Source organism: Pan paniscus, chromosome 13, assembly GCF_029289425.2.
Source record: "Pan paniscus chromosome 13, NHGRI_mPanPan1-v2.0_pri, whole genome shotgun sequence".
Lineage (NCBI taxonomy): Eukaryota > Metazoa > Chordata > Mammalia > Primates > Hominidae > Pan > Pan paniscus.
The window spans coordinates 134,840,907-134,853,165 of NC_073262.2; the positions used below are offsets into that span (position 1 = coordinate 134,840,907).

General features: G+C 44.8%; 1 protein-coding gene across 3 annotated transcripts in view; it reads left to right on the top strand.

Moving 5' to 3' along the window:
• The window catches only part of DIS3L2 (DIS3 like 3'-5' exoribonuclease 2), a 368,917-nt gene that overhangs the window by 281,499 nt on the left and 75,159 nt on the right, over positions 1-12,259 (top strand). The gene's annotated exons all lie outside the window — the stretch shown is intronic.

Consider the following 12,259-nt stretch of genomic DNA (forward strand, 5'->3'; position numbering starts at 1 on the left):
TAAGAGTTTCCCAATCAGCAGCCCAGCTGTCTTTCCCTACAGTAAAGCTTACAGACAATAAGCTTCACCCACACAATCAGAGCTTTTTAGGATTTCATTTCCATATATGAAGAGACAACCTGAGGGAAGCTTCTAATGTGAAATAGGGAGGCTATTACTAATGCATTGATTCAACAATAGCTTTATTTTACTTTGATGAAACCCTGTCCAGAGTTTACACTTAGCCCTAGGGCTCTTAAGTATATGTGTAATTCAACTGGAGTACAAACAAAACAGGAAAGAAGTAAACAAACAGAAAATGAAGTAAACAGGAAAAAGTAACTAGAACAAAACACACTAGCAGGGAAAAGAAATTATCACTTACATCTTTAGGGAATTTTTTTAAAAAAGAAGGTAGCTGTATCACAAAATCTTGATACTTTAAAAAGGAAACATTTGGAGGGAAAAAAAGAGCTCTTGGGAATTAAACACAGGTTAGAAGAATTAAAGATTCAAGATTCCTACTGAAAGGTAAAGTTGAGGAGCTGTCCCAAAAAGAGATAGAAAAGACAAAAAATTAGAAGACTAGTCCAAGATATACAATATCTGTTCAATGACCGTTCCAGAAATAGAGAACAAAGTAAACAGAGGAAAAGAAATGATCAACAAAATAATTTTAGGAAATGCCCCATTCCTGGAAGATGTGATTTTCCATATTGAAAGGGCACACTGCCTAGCACAGGGGTGGAGGCACATCATCAAGACACATCATTATAAAATTTCAGAACACTGTGGACAAAGAAAAGACATACGATAAAATCGGAAATCAGAATAACTTCAGACTTTTCTACCACAACCCTAGAAATTAGATGACAGTGAAGCAAAGCTTTCTAATTTCTGAAGGACTGTGATCTCCATGCCAAAATTCTGTACCCAACGAAGCTATCAATAAAAAGGGTAGGAAAGGACATTTTCAGACATACAAGGCTTCAACAAAAATGTCCATCTCATACACCCTTTCTCAGAAAGCCACCAGAAGATGTGCTTCACCAAAATGAAGGAGGAGTAAATGAAGAAAGAGGAAGACATGGGACGCAGGAAGCAGATAATCCAATACAGGAAAGAAGTGAAGGAATCACTTAGATCAGGGCTGGCAGACTTTTCCTGTAAAGGGCCAGATAGTCAGTATCCCTGTCACAACTACTACACTGTCCTTCAGGTCTGTCTTAAAGAAGATGCTAAGTGCCAGGTGTGGTGGCTCATGCCTGTTATCGTAGCACTTTGGCAGGCCGAGGCAGGTAGATCGCTTGAGGTCAGGAGTTCAAGACCAGCCTGGCCAACATGGTGAAACCCCATCTCTACTAAAAATACAAAAAATTAGCTGGGCCTGGTGGCGGGCACCTATAATCTCAGCCACTTGGGAGGCTGAGGCAGGAGAATCACTTGAACCCGGGAGGTGGAGGTTGCGGTGAGCTGAGATCGTGCCATTGCACTCCAGCTTGGGCAGTAAGAGTGAAACTCCGTCTGAAAAAAATAAAAGAAAAAGAAAAAGAAGAGGACGCTAAGCTGGATCCTCTCATGGGCTTCTACATTCTGTCTGTTAGAATCAGTTGTTTTGGTTGATGTGTAGATATGTAGCTGGAAAAGAAAGGAGCATTTTAATAACTTTTTCAGATAATTGTGGCTATTCATTTTTGTACTACACCAAACTTTAATAGTTTCTCAAAAGTTGGTTGTGCCAGGCACAGTGGCTCACGCCTGTAGTCCCAACACTTTGGGAGGCCGAAGCGGGCAGATTGCTTGACCCCAGGAGTTCGAGATCAGCTTGGGCAACATATTGAAACCCTGTCTCTACTAAAAACACAAAAATTAGCCAGATGTGGTGGCATGCGCCTATAGTCCCAGCTACTCAGGAGGTTCAGGTGGGAGGATCACCTAAGCCTGGGAAGTCAAGGCTGCAGTGAGTCATGATCACGCCACGCAATCCCAGCACTTTGGGAGGCTGAGGCAAGAGGATTGCACAGCCTGGGCAACATAATGAGACCTTGTGTGGATGAAAAAAAATAAAAAACAGACACCAGAGAGTGTGCTCTCTCATCTCCCCAAAATACCCAAGTCTAAACTATAGTTTGTGTGTCAGTTGTTCCTTCAAGTAAAAATGGTGTTCCATAAAATGAGCAATCAGTTCACTTCACAACTCAGTTATGTAAATGCTTTTCCTCAAGACCACCAGCGTACCTCTACATGCAGCAAAAGTGAAAAAGACAAGCAATCAAGGGTTGAGACATCATAAAATTAATAATTTTTACTCCTCTGTCCAGAGCATTCGGTTGTTCGATACGAGTATGAGGTATTGGAGTGCAATAGCCACAGGTGTGCTGGGTGCCATTGTCGGATTTGCACCAAGGCAGCCGCTTTACCCACGAGGGCTTTTGTGCCACCAGTGTAAATGTCAGCACGTGGAAAGGACAAACACTGCCTTAGTATTTTTATGAAAATAGTTTTAACCTCCTGGATTCCTGGAAGGGTCTCAGGGATCCCTAGGGGTACATGGACCATACCTTGAGAACCAAATGGACAGTTGGTGGAAAGTTTGGGGTAGATTAATATACATAGCACACAGAAAAACCAAGCAAATAAAAAGACAGTTATTAATTCCAGTGAGAATAAAAAGTTGTATAGAAAAGAAAAGTAACACTTAGTATTTATGTAATCATAATAGTAGATTGATAAAATGAATTCTGATCATTGTCATGTATTAGGATTAAGGACTAGAATAGTTATGTGGGCATGGTGGGGGAGGGAGTGTGTATGGAAGAAAAAATAAATTATCTTCTGTAGTGAAAAGTTTGCAAATAATGCCTAAAAAAAATCAGGAAGTAGCAGACAGGTTATATAGAAAGTTAATATCCAAATACTCTTTTAAAAGAGGTAAAAGTAGTTACTCTTGGGAAGTAACAGAGAGGGATGGGGGCTGCTGTTTTTCATAACAATACTTTAAAACTATTTGAACTATGTATACTTTAATATTTTTATTGTGAAAAATTTCAAACATACATGAAAGTAAAGGGCACAATAAACCCATCCTCCCCACTTCCCAGATTCAACTATCAAGACAGAGTGTTTTAAAACAAACCACAGACACGTCATTTCGCTCATACATATTTTAGTATGAAGCTGAAAAAATTTTGGACATTTTCTTATATACCACAGTGCCATTAGCACACCTAACAGTGACTACTAATGCCTTGGTGTCATTCTGAACCCAGTCCGTAATAGATTTCCTTGCTTTCTCCCATAGATTTTCCTGAATTGGGATCAAAACAAGTTATACACATTATATTTGGTTTTTATGGCTCTTAAATATCGGGTTAATAAAAAAAAGGACCCTTTTAAAGATTTTTTTAAGAGTTAAGAGGCAAACGCTATCTGAAAACAAAGAAGGAATTATGAGGACAGTATGCCAGCAATCATATTTTGGTGGGGGTGGGAGCATGCATAGGGGAAAAAATGAATGGAAAAAGACCAGTAGGAAATAAAATCGAATGCCAATAGCGGTTATGTTTGGGTAGTAAAACTATGAGTAATTTTTTCTACTTTTTTGTATTTTCTAATGTTTTTTGAAAACATGTGTAGCTTTTATATTTTTATAAATGCTTATTTTCGTGAAAGTTTAACTAAACAGAAAATAAAAGCCCATAGAAGAAAGCTAACTTGAGTCAACAGAAAAGAACTTTGAGTCTGAATTTTGCCTGCCAAAGTCAGACCCAAGAAATAAAAAGCTGCCCAATCTAATGAGCTTCTAAAATATGAGGGTCATAAAAGAAGCACTAGAAAGTGGCAAACTCTGTAACTCAGTTGGCCTCTGGGGTTTCTGTTGGAGGTAGTGTCTGGTGCCCAGGCCACTGGCATTAGGGACTAGAGAGCAGGTGTGAAGTAGGCACAGGATCCAGGAGGGGCTGTGGGCCTCAGTGCAAACCAAGCCAGATCGGAAGTAATGAGAGTTTGGACTAGAGACAGAGTTGTAGGGCAAAGCCCACTAACCACACTCCTTGTACTGTGGTTATCCAAACACCCTGCCCAGACCAAGCGACCACATGAGAGGTAGACCTGGTTGGTTAGTCCTGGGATGAGTATCTCTTACCCACAATCAAGATGCATGAAATGAGAGGTCAGATTCCAGACTCACATCCAAGGGATGGTCCTTCCTCAAGACACTGGCAAGGAAAGCTTGAGTTTAGCAAGGGCTGGGGGAACAAAGTTCAGAACCAGATGGGAGGGTCAGGGAGCCAGAGAAGGCCAACGGGCAAGGGGTAGCCCTGCATCAAGAACCCAGTGATGAAGAGGAGGATCTCCGAAGCCTGTGTGGCCAAAGTCTGAGGCTGGTTTTGCATGCAGTGGTGACTTCTCTTGGCGTAAAGGTTTGGACTTAGAAGGAGTCAGAGCAGGGCCAACAGCATCATGCCACAGCTGCTGCGTAGCCACCAGTCTCACCTGGAGTTGAAGTGGAGAAAGCTGTATATTTTTCCTTAGTCTATTGGAATGGCTTACTTTCTGGAGCAGGCATGGTCAGCTATAGAAAGACTGTTCCAACGTTTTCTTAACGCCTACTAAATTTTTTTTTAAACACTCACAAGAAAATCTTGGACATGTATGCATTCATTAAGCTAGTGCTCAGGCTTTTAGGTCAATAAACGCTGAATAATTTATTTTTAGCATATTTCTCACATGTTGGTTGTGAGAGTCTTATTCTCTGACTTAGTAACTAAGTCCTTAGACCTTAGAACCTTAGAATCTTAGGGCCAAAGATCAGAATAATAAAAGAAGGGTCTCACAATTTATTAGCTGTCCTCAGTTTGCATCTCCTGTGACATCCCTGCTGTGTGCTGTACAGGATTAGTCAGGACCTGGAGTGTACTATGGAAGTCGCCTATTTCAGCCATTTACTTAGGTCAAAAACCACAGGGTCATTCTTGACTTTGGTCTTTCTCTCATGCTACATCTGCATCCAGTCTGCCAGTGTGTCATCGCTGCTTTGCTTTCTGAATGCCTCCAGAATCAGCCCCCTTCCTTAACTACCGGCACTAATACCTGCGTCCAAGCTATTCTCTCTCACCTTGACAAATACAGTGGCCTCCTGACTGTCCTTGCAGCCTCTGCTCTTGCCCCACGTCATCTCCTCTGCATACAGCTGTCAGAGTGATCCTTCTGAATCTTAAGCCTTGTCTCTCCATTAAAACTTTCCAATCTCTCATTCACAATAAAAGATAAAACGCCCTTACAATGGTAACTTTTTCCTTGTTCTTTTCTGCCTGTCTTCTGTGCTGGAAATGCATGGACTCCAGAGTCTTCCTGCAACCAGCGTCTCCTCTCATGTCCTGGAGCATTGCTGCTCACAGGAGAGAAGCTGCCTTTTATGTGTAACTGAGCTCTCTGCTGTGCTGCAGGCCCCCTCCCCAGCTCCAGGGACCTGACATCAGTCAAGGTTGAGTTTCCCCACCTGCCATCTTCTCATATCCTTCAAGCCTCTGCCCCTTTCTTGTAGCTGAGCAGATCTTTTCCTCCCTGCTTAACTCATTCCATTCTGAGAATTGGACATTGTAGAACTATGTTGTGTACCAGTTGGGGCTTTCTCAGCTGAACTTTCAGTGCTACTTGGGAATCCTTTTATTCGTCACTAGGTTCCAAGCCTTTTTTCTTCGGTTCCAACCTCAACCTTGCTTTCCACTCCTCTTTCCTTTAAGACCCATCATTCTCCCAAGTACCTTTCATTTCTCCTTCTTGGAAACGAGAGAGGCTAGCCAACTTCAACTGCTGAGGTCCCCCTTTCCACATCAAAATTTCTCTCTGCCTTGCCGCTACTTAGGAGGCTGAGGCAGGAGGATCACTTGATCAGATTGAGAACAGATCGAGACCCTGTTTCTAAAATATAAATGAATGAATAAATAAATAAATATTTGGCTGGGCATGGTGGCTCATACCTTTAATCTCAGCACTTAGGGAGGCTGAGGTGGGCAGATCACCTGAGGTCAGGAGTTCAAGACCAGCTTGGCCAACATGGTGAAACCCCGTCTCTACTAAAAATACAAAAATTAGCCAGGCATGGTGGTGGGCACCTGTAGTCCCAGCTACTTGGGAGGCTGAGGCAGGAGAATTGCTTGAACCCAGGAGGCAGAAGTTGCAGTGAGCCACCTGTGAAGAGAAAGCGAGCATTCTGCTGGGTGTATAAGTGGATTGTGTGCAATGGTGCTTCAGTCTAGATATTCACGCCTTAATCTTACTGTGTTCGTCTCTTCCTTTTTCAGGGGAAGCCTGAGCTTTGCTCAGTGATGGTGGCCCTAGTGTGAGGACTGGGGCTTGTGGAGTAGCCTCTTGTTTGCTCTAGCCACCCCACTGCCTCTGTCCTCTGCAGTTACTAGGACCTTCCCTAGCAAGTTTGCGTCCTTTCCACCACAGGCATGACCTGCCTCTCTCTGCTCTCTTCCAGCCCGTCCTCTCTCTGCCTAGTCCTTTTCAGACACTTGCTTCTTGGCACCTTTGACTTTTCTCACTGCCGGGCTGCCCCTACTAAGGATGATTGCCCTGTTTTCGTAGCTCTAAGAAGCAGCCAAAATCCACTCCGCCTCCCTCCCACCCTCCGTCACTCCAAACAGCCTGGTTTTGTTCCAATCAGGAAAAGGTTTCTTTCTTCCTCATATTTTTTTGAACAAAATATTTTGCATACGGAAGCCCGGAGCTCCTGCAAAAGTGATTTTGTACCTAATTATTTAAGATTATAAATTAACCCCACTTGCAGTTTTTTCAGCCAGAGATACATCTTAATGAGGTGCTGACATTTTTCAGAGGATAAATTTAAAGATACATTTGAATGGAACTGAATAATTTTCAAAGGAAGTGGTCATACTTCTGTATCAATATAGAAAGTTGATGTGTGTTTGAGACATACTTGGTTTATTTTACTTCATCATCTGCCTCTGTCTAATTTATGACCTTCACCTGAAATGGAATAAAAGTAACACTAGATTTTGGGTCTGTCTTTAACTGGATCTGGTCTTGGCCGCCACTTAGGAGTTTGTATGACTTTTGACAAGTTCCTGGCCTGTTTTCTCAACTGTAAAATGGGCTGAACAATGCACTCCTCCCAGATGTGTTAAGGAGATTTTAGAAGTAGTAGGTTTAAGAATACTCCGAGTGTTAGACTACTTCCGGTCTTACTTAGTACAGTAGGTAGGCCTTGAATTACAGTGCTGTAGTACATAATTATGTACTCCTTTTTCAGTAGTTTTTTCCCAGTAATACGCCTTCAGCGTTGGCACTGTATTTAATTTGACATTCTGAACAGTGGTATTCCAGAGTATGTGCAGTAAACTCACCTGCCTACAGAAGAGTGACCCAAATCCTGTGATTAAGAAAGAAAAGAGGGGCCAGGCGTGGTGGCTCATGCCTGTAATCCCAGCACTTTGGGAGGCCAAAGCGGGCGGATCACGAGATCTGGAGTTAGAGACCATCCTGGCCAACATGGTGAAACCCCGTCTCTACTAAAAATACAGAAAATGAGCCGGGCATGGTGGCATGTGCCTGTAGTCCCAGCTACTCAGGAGGCTAAGGCAGGAGAATCACTTGGACCCGGGAGGCGGAGGTTGCAGTGAGCCCAGATTGTGCCACTGCACTCCAGCCTGGTGACAGAGTGACAGAGCGAGACTCTGTCTCAAAAAAAAAAAAAAAAAAAAGGAAAGAGGAAAGACATGATCTTCTTTATGAAGTGTTTTGTTTCTGAAGCTCCCCCTGCTGTTTCTACTTTTTCCATGAAAAACTCTGTCCTTTTGTCTTCTGCCACTGGCTTTGGTTATGCACTGGGCATTGATGTGAATCCAGTTTCCAAATTGGAAAGTAATGAGGTGTTCCATACAGAGAGGCCTGCCTTACATACTGTGAGGTTGGCTATTCCGAGGACCCCCTCCATTTGGATCTTTGCTTTCTTGCTGCCTTTCTCTGTGTCAGACAACAACAGACTCCTTTCTTTTCTGCTTGGCGTCTGCAGAAGATGGTTTCAGGCCTTCTTTCCCTGGCCTCGTCATTTTTTAGTACATGTCAGGTGTGACTCTCAGAAGCACTGGACTGTGTTAAGGCAGAGTAGATTCAGCTGCCAGAGGTCCCTGTGCCTGAGCAGGAAGTTCCTGATGGCTCTTCAAGCTTCTACCTCAGCCCTTCGTGTATTTAAAGAGAAGGTTGGGATGGATTTTCAGGGTTGCAGGCGTTAAGGAAGACGACTGAAGTGAAGCAAAACAGCTATGGGAAAGTGATCATCAGCACTGCAGTCTCCAATTTGGTGGTGTTCCTATGTGCTGTTAGGAAGGGACATCTTATCTATCTTGACTGATAAGGAAACAAAGTAGAGGTGCCCATTAAGGAAAAAAAAAAGGAGCTCAAATGAACTGGTAGCCAATGCCAGCATAGGCGGTGAGCAGGCTTAGGTAAAGAGTGACAAGCTGCTGCTTTGGGCAAGTCTCAGGTAATCAATTTTAGGAATACCTCAGGATTCCAAGTGGCTCCTGGTCAGGGCCAGCAATCAGAGGGGTGAGAAGGAGCTACAGAGATGTGCTTAGAGCCAGGAGACGTGGGCCTGCAGGGTACAGGGGTGTCTGAGAACCTCGTGGAACTTGCTGCTACGTTTTATGCATAAATATTTCAGGGAGGAGGGCCTGGAGCATTCACTAAGTTTTTTTCTGTTTGTTTTGTTTTTTTGAGACCGAGTCTCACTGTGTCGCCCAAGCTGGAGTGCAGTGGCGCAACTTCGGCTCGCTGCAACCAACACCTCCCAGACTCAAGCAATTCTCATGCCTCACCTTTCTGAGTAGTTGGGATTATAGGTGCGCACTACCATGCCCGGCTAATTTTTGTTTTTGTTTTTGTTTTTTTGTGGAAGCGGGGTTCCATTGTGTTGGCCAGGCCAGGATGTCAAACTCCTGACATCAAGCAGTCCACCCGCCTTGACTTCCCAAAGTGCTGGGATTGCAGGCATGAGCCACCGTGCTTGGCCAAAATTCACTAGATTTTGAAAGCAGTTCTTGACCCATGGCTTATGTGAAAGCAAATGCCCAATCAGGGTGCAGTGGTTGCCCTGTGCTGGAGCATTCACTAGGGAAAAAGACCGCAGACCCTGGGAGGCTGCAGACCCTGTGACCTGAATGCTGGATGCTGGAGGGAACCTCCAGACCACTTGTGAAATGTGAAAGAGAACCGTGGAATAGAACTGAAACTGACGTTCCCTGAGCATGCTGAAGGCAGACTGTACAGCCCAATGTAGATGCACAGGAGGAGTGACTGGGTTTGGAATGAAATGTAGAAAAGGAAGCAAGCTAAATCACCAGGGGAAACCCTTGAGACCACAAGAATGAAGAGGTCATGGCCCTGTCATTCCAGAGGAGGCTGGAGCAGCTCTTCAGGAAATGTGGATGTGCGAAGAGGACAAGCCTGGCTGAGCCTAAAAGGGGCTCTTCAGACTCTTCTGGAGACCTGCACGTGGCACTCCCCACTGGGACTGTCAGGTGGTACCTGGAATTGACTCTACAGTTGCTTTTGCCCACAGCACACACATGCTTCCTGAGAGCCAAATTCAGACCTGCTTGCCACAGTGGTAGATTTGTGAGATTATTTGAATCCCTTATATCTTTGGATAGTGGTAGTTCTTGGAATAATATGGAAAGAATAGTTTCAGGATTTTTTTAAAAGAAAAGTTAAAGTCAGTGATTACAGATTCAAGATTCTTATAAGACTTTGCTCTAGATAAAAATGTGAGTAGTTGCCACCATTCTTTTCCTCTACCCCATGGCTGCCATTTTTCAAGAGTATTGATTCTTCCTTTAAGGGAGGGTGAAGGTACCAAAGTGGTCTCTCCAGCCTTCCAGGGCAGAAGCTGTATTCCCTGGAGGCTTTGTGGTGTGAACAGCACCTGGGCTGGGCTCAGTCCTTCCCCATGGGGAATGCCTACATACTCTTCAACTGGCTTTTTCGGAAAGCATTGTCTGAGAGCTTGTGAACAGAAGGGTTGGCTGGTGAAGAGCAAGGCAAGGGGGATGTCTGCAAGCCCAGGTTAAAAGGTAAAATGTTCTACTCTTGACTGGTGCTCCCTCCCTTTTCTTGCACAGAAAATACACTTCCACGCATTTATCCAGAGCTTTTCCATTCTCCTCAGGCCCTCAGACTCCACCTAGCCTCCTTTGTACTTTGCCTCATGCTCAACTACATAGATTGGGGTTCTGTGATAGTCATGCTCTCAGCTTCCCTCTTCTTCCCCTCAGGGTCTCCTGCCCTTTCCTTCCTTCCTTCCTCCCCACCAGGCTGGGCTTCCTCTGTCCAGGATGGATGGCCTCCATTTGGCCCAAGATCCCTTTTGTTCTCTTGTGTCTTCAGTCTTCCTTCAGTGCTGGTTTCTCTTCTTTACCCTACAACTGCCACACAGCCCTCTGTTCTGCTCATTCCAAAGCGCTCCTTCCCTCCTGTTCTTTTGGAAGTGGTCATCCACACTGGTTGCATTGCCTCCGCTTCCGATGCCCCCACCTATCCTTAACCTGGTGCTTCCCAGGTTTTTTCATGTCATGTCACACACAGAAGATGTTGCTGTTTGAGTAGCACCGGGGACGTGTGCATGAGGCTGATGGGAGGCCGAAGCTCTGGCTGCCCTGGGAGTAAGAAGAGCTAGAGCCCTCCTCACAGCGTCTCCAGAACCCATTTGCAGTACATGCCTTAAACCTTTGCAGTGTGACTCTGCCCCTGTCCTATATTTTCCTAAAATAGCCTTCATAAACACCACCAGCCAGCAAATGCTCAATGCCAGGAGCTTGTCTTTGTTTTCTCCTCCTTGACATCCAAGTGGCATTGGACATACACTTGCGGTTTAGAGAGACTCTAGGGCTGGACTGCTTGGGTTCAGTTCCCAGCTTTGCCAGTCTCTAGCAGTGTGACCTTGGGCAAATTCCTTAATTTCTCTATGTCTTAGTTTCCTCAACTGAAGAAGAGGATAGCAAAATTCCTACCTCGTAGCATTGTTATGAGAATTAAATAGTTGCCATGTGGAGAGTGTGAACAATGCCTGTCTCATAGCAATTGCTCTCTGAGTGCCCTGTGTTGTCTTTGAGTCCCCTTTCTTAAAGCTCTTTTCTCCTGCTTTTCCTAACATCGGTCACTCCTGCTTTTTGTCCTGTCTCTCTCAGCTCTCTTGTTTTTTCTACTGTTGTCATTCCCTGGCTTCTCTTCTCCCCTTAACGTGAAGGAGGTGTCAGGCCAAGCAGCCGCCTCCCCCAACCGCCCTTTCTTCCATAGATCCTTCCACCTCCAAACGGCCCAGGCCCACATCCGAATGCCTGCCAGCTCCCCCACCTCCACCTCTCCCTGAACCTCAGACCTAGGAGTCCCCAGAATGTTTTAATGTCCTTTTTTTGTTTTAAAAGTAATACATATTTATTATACAAAATACATAAAAGTGAAAATAATAAAATGCACCTCAGTGCTAATCCCACCGCTCGGCTGGCACCACCACTAAACTTGGGTATATCTCCTTCAAGCCCAGTGGTTCTCAGCCTGGGCCAGCTTTCCCCCAGAAGACATTTGGCCATGTCTGGAGACATTTTTGATTATCAACTTGGTAGGGAGAGGTGCTCCTGACATCCAGTGGATAGAGGCCAGGGATACTGCTGAACATTTTATAATATACAGTTCAGCCCCCTGGCCAACAAGGAATTATTCAGCCCAACAGTGCCAAGATTGAGAAGCCTGTTCTAGACTTCTGTCTCTACATATGTGCCCCAAATGGAAAAGTCGGAATGGGTTTTCTCTTTCTAGCCTCATCCTGCTTCTCCACCTGTGTTCACTCTTTCTGTCAGTGGCCCCACCTTCCCCTTCTCCCTCACTCCACATCCGAGCTGTTCCCAAGCCTGCAGAGTCCCTGTCTGCCACATTGTTGGCAGCTCTCTCCTCTACTCCCCTCAGTGTCGACATTGATGCCCACTCACCGAAACTAATGAAAAAGCCTCCAGCATGCCTTGCCTGTGCCACTGGTGTGCTTGGGGACCGTCCATAGGTGTCCAGTGCCCATTGGATTAATTCCACGCCAGGTGGAGACTAAGCTCCCTGAGGGCAGCAGCTTCCATCTCTGATTCATCTGGGTGCCTAGCCTGAACCTGCCACCATTCCGAGCACACAGTCAGTGCTCAATAAATCTTTGTTGAACGTGTATGGATGAATGGCTGAAGGAAGAAAAACCTCAAAAACATTTGTCCTC